Raw genomic sequence first — 10,409 nt, forward strand, 5'->3', positions numbered from 1 at the left:
ACCAGGCAATTTGCATTTTCAATGCTTCTGTCCAGCTGGGCACCTCTGCTCCCTGCATAGTGACTAGATAGGTATGGATTTTGAGGAGAGATTACTAAAAGTGCAGATTATCCCACTTCCAGAGACCCTGATTGTGCAGGTCTGGAAAAGAACCTAAGATTGTGACTTTCACAAGTGATTCCAACAACTCAATTAAAGAAATACTTTCCTAGCAAACCCATCAAAAGTAGACAATCCAAAATTCTTCCTTCCTCCTAATCTAGTTAAATCATGCATTTGCTCTTATTAAAAAAAACAAACAAACAAAAGACAACTTTCTTTGGTTTGAAGATATTCCCATTCAAAATAAGGAGTGCTGTATCTGATGAAAGTACATCAGGTGCCTGGGTGGCTCAGTCGGTTAAGTGTCTAACTCTTGGTTTTGGTTCAGGTCATGATATATACATATATACATGTACATATACATACACATATGTATATATACACATGTATATATACATATACATATATATTGATTTTTTTTTTTGAAAAAAGGTAAGTCAGCCTTTGATGTACCAGTTGAGACTGAGAAGATGAGATGTCAGGGCAGTAATCAGCCATAGAGGAAGATGAAGAAGGGAGATTGTAAAACCATGCATCAGCCTGGCAGGGAATACTCCATGTTTATTCATCTTGACGTTAATACTGTTGAGTATTAAACACTGCAATAGAAAATGAGTTCATGGAGATGGACGAGATAAAGCATCTGTCTTGATAGATGTGAGAACATGTGATTTGTACCCAGCAGAGTGAAAGTGCCGTGACAGGAGGAGACGCAGAGGCCATGGGAAACCAGAGCTGGGGGAGCGGAAAAGTCTCCATTGAAGGAAACAGTTAACCGCAATCACATGGCAAGAGTTGGAATTCTGGGACAGTGTGACCTAAGTTGTCCTCAGAGAAGGTGCTCATTTGAGAAGAACAAGGAATGATGAGAGACAAGCCAGGAGGCATCAGAAGGGTCAGAGCATGGGCCTTGTAGCCATGCTAAGACCATCGGTTGCATCCTGTAGTAGAAAGTGAACCCCAGAACACCATGTGTGTGGATGACTGGAGGACAAAGTCTCAGACTTCTCAGAGGATTCTGTATCTACGACCTCACAAATATGGGCTTCTGTGGGATGGTGGGGACCAAAGAATATGCTAGTCAAATATTATAGTGTATGTGGAGGCTTCATGGTGGAAGAACAATATAGCACATTGGAAAAAAGAAAAGGTTTTTTAAACCTGAAGCAAGAGACAGAAGGGGATTCGTAAAAGATAAGGTTCCTCCAGTTCTTGTCATCTCATTTAATTCTCATGGAAATTCTCTGAGGTAGGTTAATTTTACATGTCAGTTAACTGGATGAAGAGATGCCCAGATAGCTGGTAAACATTATTTCTGGGTGTGTCTATGAGGGTGTCTCTGGAAGAGATTAGTATTTGAATCAGTAGATTGAATAAAAAATGACCTTTGCCATGTTTGGGCATCATTCAATACACTGAGGGGTCCAGTAGGACAAAAAAGCAGAGGAAGGATCAATTCTCTCTCTCTCTCTCTCTCTCTCTCTCTCTCTCTCTCTCTCTCTCTCTCTCTTTCTGCTTGAGCTGGGATATCCATCTTTTCTTTTAACCCAGAATGAGACTTACACCTTTGGTCTCCTGATTCTCAGCTCTTGGACTCCACCGAATTACATTCCAGCTTGCAAATGGCAGATCATGGGACTTCTCGACCTCCGTCATTGTATGAGCCAATTCCTATGATAAAGCTTCTCTCATATATATATCTATAGATACCCTCCTGGTTCTGTTTCTCTGAAGAAACCTGACTAATACAGGTAGGTATTTTTATTCCCAAATGGCCAATGAGAAAAATCAGGACTCAAAAGAATACATAACTTGGGAAAGGTAGAGATGGAGTTTGGATATGAATTCCTCTGACCACAGAGTCTGAACTCTTTCCTTAATGCCATAACGTTTACAACGTCCAGCAGGATCTATGTGTCTTTGCTTCTACTGTGGACATTGTGTCCGTCATTTTCAAAAGACTTGGTGAATTTTCCTTCTTATTGGAACATGATGGCTCGGATAACATTGAAAGAACATGTTACCTCCATCCTGTCATTGTAAAGAGGAAACGGGCAAAGATTTTGGCATTAATCCAAGGAAGGAAGAAAGCAAGAGGGAGAAAAGAGTAAAACAAGTAGAGTTCCAGTTTCCATTATGAGTTTTCCATTAGGCCAATGAAACCCCTGTCCCCACAAGAAATTGTCCAGCAAAGCTCCATGGGAAAGGGAGCTTGGGACAGCCTGACCTGGATGTGAGAGCTCAGATTTTCCCACTTCGCTCTCCAAGCCCAGGGCAGGAGACTAATTAAAGCCAACAGGACTGGCAGAACATGACCTTTTGCAGCTGAAGGCACACTTTGAAATTTACAGGGAACCAGGAAAGAGCTCAGCCTGTTTCCAGGACCCAAGTGGAGGTGACAGGATGGGTTCATTAGCCAGAACTGGTCGTCTCGGCCCACAGAAGAGTGGTGTGGGAGTTGATTCGTTCCAGGCAGAGACATGCCACCTGGCGCATCTGTAGCAAAGCTGACGTGCGGTTCCCTGGACCACGCTGGAAAATCGGATGCCTTTAATGTTTCTGCCGCCTACATGTCCATCGTTGTGGTAAAGTCTGGGTTTTTGTTTAAAGAACTGTCTTTTCCAGGAAAGCCACCTTAAAAAAAAAATTCTCTTCAGCATCAGGATTTCGTAGGTTTGACAGAAGAAGAAGAAAAAGAAACGAAGGAGACTGTGTGGGCCAACCAGTCTGTTCCCAGGCCCAACAATGAAGATTCCAGGGTGAGCGATGCGGTCTAGGGAAGGTGTCCTGTGATTGAGGTCTTCAAACACCAGTTCAGTGTCTCCCTCGGAAACTTCCTTTCTTGGAGTCTGAGTCTCTCTAAAGAACAATCTGAGAGGAAGGAGGGGAGGCGGAGAGGTTACAGTTGAGACACTACAGGAGTCAAAGAACAGAAAGGACAAGAGGAGAAACGAAGCCAAGGAAGGCTGAGCTCCAGCTCCTGGCCTCAGCCTTGCATACCCAGGTGCCCAGGGACACAGTGACCAACTCCCCTGTGTGGCCCACATCCTCATTTTCAATCGGAGAATGCCAAGGTGGCCATCTGGAAGCCCCAACCTACACGTCAAACCCAGCCCCTCGTGGGCCCGCACATCGAGTAGGAACGCCAAGGTCAGTCTGTCTTGCCTTCTAAACAGCTCTTGCATCTGCCTTCATCCACACTGGCCCTCGGTAGCTTCACGCCCAGTGGCCTCCTTGGCCCATGCGTCGACAGCTTCCAGAATTGTTCCTCTCCTCCTGCAACGTGAGTGATCTCTCCAGAATGTGCATCTGTTTCTGTCAGGTGGCCTCTCCTCCCCTGCTTCAAATTCCCCATCAGGACTCCAGATTGTCAGGGTAAAACTCAAAGCCACCAACTTATTTTCATGGTCTGATCCACCACAATCCTTCTAAACTTGTCTCTGGCCCCCGTTCCGTGTGGAAAAGTCGCTCCAGCATTGCCACAGACCTGTCTTTCTGCTCGAATCTCTCTTTGCCTACTGCTCCTTCGATATGAAACGTCTGCCACACCACTTCCCCCAAGAACACCTCTCTCTGTCTGGTCAGCACGTCCTCGGATAGCACCTGGATGTCACCTACACCCAGAAACCTTTGCAGCTTCGCCCCTCCTGGGTGCAGTGCTGATGGCTGGCCCCTGGAGCTGCGTTCAGCTCTCCCTGCATTTTCCATTCCCCCTCAGTTGTCTCTGTGTCCCTGGGTTGTTTCTGTGGTTGCAGACACACAGCACAGCCAGCCATACAGGAGAAGGAGGCCGACACCTGTTCCATACAGAAAGGGGTGGGAAGGAATAAAATGGGGGGAAAAGGCATAATGGTAAGAAAGCAAAGGACTTTGTGCCATCTTGGGAAGGTGTTGAAACATGAGTCTTAGAATGTCATAAAGAGAGGGAACAGAACGCTACCAGACCTCTCTCCTTAGCTGTGTAGGAACGGTTAACCTCAGCCTGGCGTTGAGATAGATCTTCCTGGACCAACCCGCTCTTCCTTGGTGGCGTGGTCTCTTGCCCACACCCGGGGGTGCTCTGTGTTTGCTTCCTCTGTTTCCTGCCTACCCACTCACATGCGATTTGGCCTCTTTCTCATCAGGGAAGCTATTGTCTCTCACCGCATAGGCTTAGTTTTTATTCCGCCCATCCTTCTGAAATGCTCACATCTCCCTTTGACATTTGTCAAAATGGCTTCACCTCCCAACGATTTTGCAAATTCGCTTCATTAGAGACGGCCCCAGAGCCAAGACCTGCTCTTGCAATTTAGCGATTCAGCCACCAGGTGGCAGGACAGTGTTCAAACTGCAAGGCGCTGGCTTTCCTGGCTTTCCCCCCCCCCACCCCACCCCCCCATGCCCTGTGGATTTCCACCGGAGGCAACACCCCTCCCGCCACCCTCCAGGATCAGCCTGCACCCTCCGCTTGGGTGCTTCCAGGGGCCGGATACTATGCGGCAGCCCGCTCTCTATTCAGGTGAATCTCAGAAGGAGGGGCAGCATGCAACAACTCAACAATATTTTCTGGGCAGATACGAGGGGTCCAGCATTTTTACAAGAGCTGGAGATACCAAGTGCTCTGCTCTTAGGGGTGCACATCGCCTAGTAAGTTTCCCTTTTACAAAAGTCGAATTCCACCTTGAAAAACCCGCAGACCCCTGACGGGCTCTCAACCCTGCAGTGTGTCCCTAATCCGCATTCCTCAGCCCCCCAAGCTGCTCTGTTCTCTCCTTTCCTTCCCCCTTGCGCCCAAAGGAGCCTGCCCGAAGAAACAGAAAATAAGAGGCTATGGTGGCTCGGTTCCCTAGGTTGTTTTCTTCTTTTTTTTACCCATAAGGGAAAGATTCAAATGTCCCTCCACCTGGGTCCCTTTGGTCCGCCTGAGTTAATTCACTCACCAGCTGTTAAGGCTGTTCTGTCCTTGGGTGAAACTTGGCCGCTCACCCGTTTTTCTGAGCCGCGGCGGACTCTGGCCTCATTAGAAGCCATGTGGCCTCCAAAGCTGGCACCATGGCGGTCCCCAGAGTCAGTCCGGATTACATCAGCCTCCTCTGATGGCCAGAAGCAGATTTCACTGGTTTTTCCTCTTTCAAATTTTTGCTGCCTTCTGATTTTGCTCTGTCTCAGAGACACATCTTCAGTTCCTAGCTCGTTTTCACGCAGAGGTGTTATCAAGCTTCCGGATGATGCAGTCTTCTTGTCCTTTCATGCTCCAGACCCCCAAGCAACGTCCATCGGGGTTACAGTTCTGGAGAGTGGTGGTCCGAAATATTATCTTTCTATTTTAAGGTTTGCCCAAACATCTTGAGCAGACGGTCTGAACGATATAATTTTTGGCAAACTTAAGAGCATGATCCTTCCTGACAGATGCTCAGGAGAGTAACAAAAGCTCACGCAGGATGGCTTTGTGTTCAAGAGGCTTATTAGCATTCCTTGGGCCTGACCCTCACTAGGTTGGGAGGATGTGGGGGAGGCTTTCCGATAGAATTAAGCAGACTGGAAGAGATCTTATTTTGATCTTCTGATTTCATTAGTGGATATCGTTCACGAGCGTGTTGAATTTTGGGAAGGAAACTAGCCCAGACTACCGGCCATGCATACGTCAAGCGCCTTGTAAGGTTTGCCTATGTAACTAACCCTCACAATGACTTTGCAAGTTTCCTATTATTATCCCTTTTAAGAGGCATGAAACCTGAGACCCAAGAGTATATACGTTTAACTAACGTTGCGCAGATAATAGAGATTCAGACCAGCAAGTAATTCTGGGTCTGTTTGGATTCAAACCTTACTCTCCTAGGAAGTGGTATATTTCTTTTCTAAACTAACTTTGATTTCTTTTTTTGGTTATATAAGCAAAATGTGCTTCATGCAGACAATTTGAAAACTGTAAACAAAGTCCTCAAATCACCTTTAATCTATTACTACAGACAGACAGATGGGTAGATAGATCATAACATATTTAATTATTTTTCTTTTAGAAATTCAGGGGCAGATTTTCTTCCACAAATAACAATTCCTAGATTACAGTTGTGATTTTTTTCTTGGGGACACGGAAATGCTAGCTCAGAGTATGTGTGCATTCGTGGTTCTAGATACCTATGTCAAACTGATTTCTAGGAACAAATTAGCAGCAATTCTTAGCTGTGTATATTTCTCTCATATTGGAAGAGGCAACAATGCAGGAATTTCTACAGTCTTTGCTTACTTTTTTTTTTAGAAGGAAACAGCATCTTATTTTTTACTTGTGTTGCTAACAAGATCGAATAATCAAATATCATTTTTGGTCATTTTTTTCAATATTTACTTTTCTATGAATTTCTATTTTCATTCATATTCTTTAGCAGGGGTTTAGATATTTCTATATTTGGAATTAGAGGTCTCTCTTCTCATTTTATGGTGAAAAGTCTACATTTTCCCCTTATGGATCTATAATTTCTTCCTTTGCATTTTCGGAAATGAAAGAGCTGACTTTCCCTTTCATGGTCACCCCCAGCACCAGTGCCAAACCCCCTTTTTTCAGGGTAGACTTGGGTTAAGTAGCAAATTCCCTTGGGTCCTAGCAGTTGCCAAAGCTTTTCTGACCTTGACCTGTCATTGCATACCTGCCCGTCTTCCTTCCACTCAGACTTTGCACATATCTATAAAATCCTGCAAGCAAATTTTGGTTTATGTTACTTCCTATGGAAACTTCCGAGATATGTATATATAAAGAAGACTTTTTTTTTCCTTTAAATACAATATTTTTAGGAGCCGTTTTAGGTAAACTTGGTAACTTAAGTAACCTTAATTGAATTTTGAGATTTATTTTGGGTCCCTCCGGTTGCTTAGAAGATGAAATATTCTTGAAAATAATGTTGTGTCTTCTGAAGATTGTTAATAGTATAAAATATAACATTTATGGGGACTAGTAATCAATCAGTAAATATTCCTTGGGTTAATTTCTGAATTATCCTGTCCTCCTCTCCAACAATCCAAATCTTAACCGTTTTCTAACCTCAGGCCAAGCCCCTGGCCTGGCCCTGACCAGACTACACAGAAAGTTCTTGCCCTCTCTGAAGTTTTATTTTCCCGTTCAGTCTCCCTTGGCACAAAGCAAAACCCAGCCAAATGTCATTAAACTTCCCATGTGTTTGCATTTTATCTTTTCAACAAGCTTCATTAAGTGCGCATCCATTCAATTCAATTTATCCCGTGATTTATTAAGCTCCTCCTAAGTAAGACTTCGCAAATTTATGTAATTTTACGTATTTGTAAACACACACACTTGTAATACGATACTATTCCAGGGAAAGATGAGGAAAGGCTAGAGACTGGACCACACAGCAGTGTGTTCGAGCTGACTCATCACTAGTCTGCAGGAATCTATGGCTAAATTTTGGGGACTGTAAGCTGGCTGTTACATGTGGCCATTATTAAAACTCAAGTGTTCTCTTGTAGATCTGTCCCCAGATTTACGTTCAGTGACATCATTTTGGTAGCTTGATCTTGGCCATGGCTGGAGTATTTATGCTACTGAAATTGGCAAACGTTGTCAATCAAAGTTTGATTATGGCTTTGTGGACTGACAAGGCTTAAGAAGGTAGTGGAGACGATGTTAATGATGTGGACTCAAGTTAAAAGCGTGTTGTGCGTATAGTCAATATCTTGCGAAGAGCACGAAGAGTTTGAAGAAATATTCTTCCAGGATTTGAATCCTGTTATCCAGTCAGGCCAAGAAACCACTCGTGTCATTGAACAATGTGTAACGTTCTGACATACATGCCGAATACAGTTTGTGTGAGTGGGAAATAGTCTAGCGCGAGGTCACATGTCAGACTTAACAACGATAAACTTAACGAGAAAAGAGCTTTCCGAAAGGGACGCGATGCAATTTTCACATCATGGTTGAATTGCAGCTATAGATTGCAGATACACGAGTTTGGCAAAAATCAGTGAAAGCATTCTATGGGAATCGGTTGTTTATGTAGAGGGTACAATGAAGAGTATCGTATCTTTTATCATGATATGTAAATTATGTGCTGCACATCCTTTATAGGAGTCAAATTTATAAGGAAGTTATATACATGTGTATGTATACGAACACTATTATTATTATTATTATGATTGGTGAGCTTGTTAAACATTTATCTGCATATCACCTCATGTATTCTTTGTTGCAAGATGCAATCGTAGTGAATTTTGAACCAGAAGATGGAGAGCTCTGGCTGCACCCCTGGCATCATCTCCATGCCCACCCTTGAGATGCATCCTTTCCTATGATGAAATATGGAATTTATAAAATATATGTAGCATAGGTGTTTTTTTTTTTCCCCAGGGGCCCCTTCGGAATAATCTCATTTGTATTCTGCCTGTAAAATACCTACACATGCTTCCTTTTCCTTCTAAACAGGAAAAGCATATAAATGAAATCTTCTTAAAAAGGAACTTGGAAGGAAGACGTAAGCTTCCTAAGTATCACCGAGAGCTTCCAGCTAGCGTCTTCCGAATTGCCTTACCACACGCAGTTCTTTCTCCAGCTCAGGAGCTCTCCTCCCTTACACACTCTGGCAGCCCTCCTCCCCGTGAGATATCTTGTTCCAGAACAAGAGACACCTAAGAAAAATAAATTTACGTGTTGTGAAAACGGACATACATCCTTCAGGACTCACGAAAGCTGCCTCCCAGCCTTCCACGCCATCACGTTGCCTGTGTGCTCTCCGGTGTGTTGATCACGGTGTCCACAGGAAGATGATTCTCTTCAGCCTGAAGCTCGTTTGCCCATGTGTAGGGCATTGAATATTGGTTTCTCTGGGTTAAATCACGGAGAGGAAGGCCTGCTGGGAGGACGCCGTGCAGAGCTGCAGTGACATCCTCCACCGCCCTGCGTGACTCCACCTGTGACACGGCGCCAGCCTAGGGAGTCTCCCCAGAATTACCTTCAAGAAAATGCTGGGGTCAGGCCTCCTCTCCCTTCCCGTACTCTCAAAACCTGAGCCCTAATTTTAATTTTCTCTGATGAACCTGAAAAGATGCCCACTTTTGATTCCTGAAAGGTTGTCCACGAGGAGTAAAATAATTCGATTTAACGGATGAAGAAGGACTTCTGGAATCCACTTGCCCGCATTTAGAATGTTCCGTACCAGGGAATATCAAGGTAGTCCCGTTTGGTTACATATGTGCCGACGAGGCAATCGTGGTTTAAGGCAAACCTTCGGTTATGAGCTAATCAGTTCAGCTCGCTGACTATTGGCCTGCTATGGCAGGACAAGAATAATTAAGTGCCACTTAAAGGTATGGGAAGAACGTTAGTCAGAAATTGATGTGCCTCCAGAAGGCTCCAAATGGCCGACGTTTAATGGTCCTCTGTACGTTGCCATGGCAACTCACTTTGGTACCTCACATATCCTCAGTGTAAGAAAACAAGGGGCAGAGTGTTCTTAGGAAGGTGCAACCCCCTTTAAGCAGATCTAGAAGCATCGCAGATGAACAGAACTTGAAACATTCCGCCATGAATATTCATGAAGTAAGTTGTTTTTTGTTGCCTGCCTAGTCAGCAGTCACAAAACACATGGTGTGTGTTGGCAGCATCTTGCCTAGGTAGAGGGCTATGGACTGAGGCAATGGCAGCAACCAGGACCTGTGAGGCTGACTGACATTTCCATCTGTAGCGAAGGCTGGTAATTAACAGGAAGGAGTATGCCTGCAGCATTGCACCATCTGCTAGGGAAACGGCTCAATAAGAAAGGAGCTGGATAGCATCTCAGCGGTGGCGCGATCTGGTTCCGACATGAGGCCGGGCATCTGTTAGCTGAGGAGACGGACTATTAGGGAATTCGACTGGGAATGAACAACATGGAAAGAGCACTCTGACCTAGCCCATAAAAGCAACTCTTTAGAAATGGTGTCTTTTTATCTTACTTACCCAAGCCTTCTGAAAATGGTTTGCCGAGGGACCATTACAGATCTGTTTGGAGGAACACAATGGCTTCAAAAAATGCTGTTTTATTCCGACATGAAATTCTTGAAATCAGGATACAGCTGTCATCTTTTGACAATAGAGCTAATTTCAGAGCGAGGATATGAGGTTAAATTCCTCCTTTTGTCGTTTAGATTGGGGAGCAGTGGGGGTGGGGAAACAAAATGATCATTTCAATGCTATGCTATTCAAAATCAAGGAGACAAAAAAAAAAGCAAAAAAAAAAAAAAAAAAAAAAAAACACAACCCTAGGATGCCCTGGCAGAAAGTGAGCAGATCAGAAATCACCCCCAAGTTCTTGTAATGTCTTCATGTTCTGTTTTGTTTTAGT

General features: G+C 44.2%; 1 long non-coding RNA gene across 1 annotated transcript; it reads left to right on the top strand.

Moving 5' to 3' along the window:
* Positions 1–490: 490 nt before the first annotated feature.
* Positions 491–10,084, top strand: LOC109498442. The gene is made up of 3 exons (XR_002155287.3): positions 491–1,351; positions 1,689–1,853; positions 8,513–10,084. It is a non-coding gene; the product is annotated as an uncharacterized LOC109498442 (long non-coding RNA).
* The last annotated feature ends 325 nt before the right edge of the window (positions 10,085–10,409 follow it).

Source organism: Felis catus, chromosome A3 (assembly GCF_018350175.1).
Source record: "Felis catus isolate Fca126 chromosome A3, F.catus_Fca126_mat1.0, whole genome shotgun sequence".
NCBI lineage: Eukaryota > Metazoa > Chordata > Mammalia > Carnivora > Felidae > Felis > Felis catus.